The sequence below is a fragment of the Gastrolobium bilobum genome, unplaced genomic scaffold (genome assembly GCF_033153095.1).
Source record: "Gastrolobium bilobum isolate Gb01-03AN ecotype WA unplaced genomic scaffold, APGP_CSIRO_Gbil_v1 utg3209, whole genome shotgun sequence".
Lineage (NCBI taxonomy): Eukaryota > Viridiplantae > Streptophyta > Magnoliopsida > Fabales > Fabaceae > Gastrolobium > Gastrolobium bilobum.
The window spans coordinates 670,541-673,787 of record NW_026899772.1 but is presented as its reverse complement, the minus strand read 5'-3'; positions in this window follow the sequence as shown (position 1 = coordinate 673,787).

The following is a 3,247-nucleotide window of genomic DNA, read 5'->3' as shown; positions in this document are numbered from 1 at the left end:
ATGGTGGCGGTGGTCATGTCGGGATGATGGTGTGGTGATGATGATAATGATAGTCGTGAAGAGTGATTGAGAGAAATAAATGTTTCTCATTTTGTGTTCCGGAACAAAAAAGCAGAAATTTTTTGATTATTTTTTCTGTTCCCCAGCACAAAAAATAAACTGGTTCATCCCGGGAACAAAAAAATAAATCGATTTTACCAAACGAGTTTTCTATCTATTTCTGTTCCCTGGAATAGAATTTAAAAAAGAATTGATTTCGGGAAGGTTGTCATGCACACCCTATATATACTAAAATAATATGAATTATGCTTACCAAAAAAAAAAAATATGAATTATGTTGTCAGAATTATCGGGATTTTTTAAAAGTCAAATTTTTTTTTTTTTTTTGAAGTTCTTCATTGCTTTTAATTTTTTTTTTTTTAATTCCTCTTTAACTGTCAATTTCATTTCAAACGACGAGCACAATTTCAATTCTGTAGATAAGCATTACAACATAAACCAAAATAATATAAATTGTCCTGTTATAAATTTTTTGATATTTTCTAAAAACTAAAATTTCTTTCAAGCTAGCAATTTAATGTAATTAAAATTTTCATCAATATTTTCTCCAAACGTTTATTTTTTTTGGAATTTGGGTTCATTAGTAGTGCTTCACATTTTTTTTCTCTTTTACTTCTTTCCTCTTATATACACCAAAATTATATGAATTGTGCTGATATAAAATTGCTGCCATTTCTCAAAAATATTTTTTTTAAAGTTATTGTTTTTGAAAATTTTATCAAATTCCTCTTTAACGGTCCATGTCTTTTTGAATTTGGATTCAATAGCACTTGCTTCACCATAGTTGAGTATGAAACGTAATTAGAGTTTCACAAATAAAGCCATTAGGGTTAATTTAATGGTGAGAGATATGGTAGTTTGTAAAAGGTTCTGTGTTCAATTCCTTAATGTATCAAAAAAAGTCATCTTTAATATATATATATATATATATATATATATATAGGTTTCTCTTTTCTCATGTCATATGAGATATTATCTCTCATGCCATAGATACAATAAGTGGTGGGTCCCACCACTTGTTAAAAAAGAAGAAAAAACAAAAAGGACAGCACGATTTTTGATGTCTCATAACATGAGAAAACTATCTTCTATTACATGAGAAAATGATTTTCCTATATATATACCATTGCATTTGAAGGATATTATAATAATTTTTATTTTATTCTATCCATATGATTAAAAAATCTTACTTCACATCTTAACCGTTGATTTTCATCCATCTTATGGCTGTAATTATTTGAAATTCATAATTAATTAATAAATATAATTCAATAAATTATTGTAGTTAAATGGATAGAAATCAACGGCTTAAACATGGAGTAAGATTTCGATCTTAACAATCTTGATTGGAACAAACAAGTAAAAGTAGCCCAACAAGAATACATGTGAGAAATGGCAAAAATATTATTTTTCATGATAAGTTGAGGCTTGAAAATGTGAGCATTCCTCTCCAATCAAATGCACCCGAGGGATTATATTGTCACAATTTTTTGCTGCATTCTTATGGCCAAAGTCTTAACTCTAACTAGCACATATTGTGCTAGAGTTAAAGAACTCACTCAAGGTTGTTCTATTGCAATTACTATAAATTCTAAATGATGAGATTTCTTTGCTTTATAAGCTTATTAATGTAACGTCCCGTTTGCAGCCGGATAATTAATATTCATATGATAGTAAGCGCAGCATGCTCAACTTAATTAATGTGGAAGCTAACTAAATAAATTTTCTCTTTTTCCTTATGTATTGCAAACTTTTTTCACTTCCATGGCCAAAGTAAAATGGACAGCATTTCGACTGTATTTTGGACCATTAGGGATGATACTCACCAAGATAATTTCAACCTGATTGACAGTGTAATAAAATCCAGGCATATCACAACATAGATAAAACATATTGCCCAGCCATCCATGGCCTAGGCTATCTCATAATCATACTGTCTCAAAATAATATCCATAATGTTACTTATATAATTACATCAAATAAACAAAAGAGATGCAATTAAATAAGTAACATAAACCTAAGCATGCATCAATAACAGCATATACAGACAATCGACATGGCATGGATACTCCATATTCTCTCCAAAAGAATAACATGGTATATATACATATCCAAAATAAAACCATGCCAAATACATATCAGCATAACAAGCCAATCCTGACTATCAGGTCATGTAATATCTCTTGTCTGGCCTCTTGCCACGTGATACCTCAGCACCATCAGCTCCTGTACCTGAAATGGTAATTTCCATAATGCGGGATGAGATAATATGATTACCTCAGTAAGCTAGGGACCCTTGGAGGGCTCCTCCACCCCTAAGCTCACTTCTGGTATAATCGCAGTACATAAAATATCCATACATGCATTAGAATATGTATGACAATGCAGTGTACAAGAATGTAATCCTACTGGTCAGAGAATATAACAAGTATGCATTACGCAAGAAAATACCGTCTTGCAACATATTGTATGAGGAAACACCGCCTCATACTATGCATAAGAAAACACTCTCTTATGCCTCACGCAAGGAAACACCGTCTAGTGTGACACAAATATACATACATATACATGCAACATATAACAGTTTATTTTCAACATACCATATCAAACTACCATCCTCCTTCAAAATCTGATGGAACAAACGGGGGACTAACTCCAAGGACCCAAAGTTTACCTGTCAAACACTGTCCTCCAATGCACTCCTTGTATCCAAGGGGTCACAACCACAATCTCTCACAGTATCACAGCCTATTCCAAATATGTGAAGACAATTAGTACATATATACTAGTCTACCACATTCAATTTTCAAGACTACATATACAAGACACTTACACTTGATTTTTAGTCCAATTTCTCAAAGTGTTCTAAACGGCCATTTCATAATTTTTCCTTTTACGGGAACTGATGCGTAAAATCGGCAAGTGCACCGATCGCACCAAGTAATAAAGAGTGAGTAGAGTATCGTCTCCACGAGGATTGAGGCACCTAAGTTGTTATAACTATTCCTCTCTTGTTGGATTAATCAAAATAGGTTGAGAATGATTGTAGTTCATGAAACAAACTAAAATAATTAAAGTAAAAATGTAAATGATTCCAAAAGTGTTTTCAGAATGCAAGAACAAAAGATTAAGGATTGGGAAAATATTTGAGAAAATATTGCGGTAAAGAGAGACAAACACCTTTCCG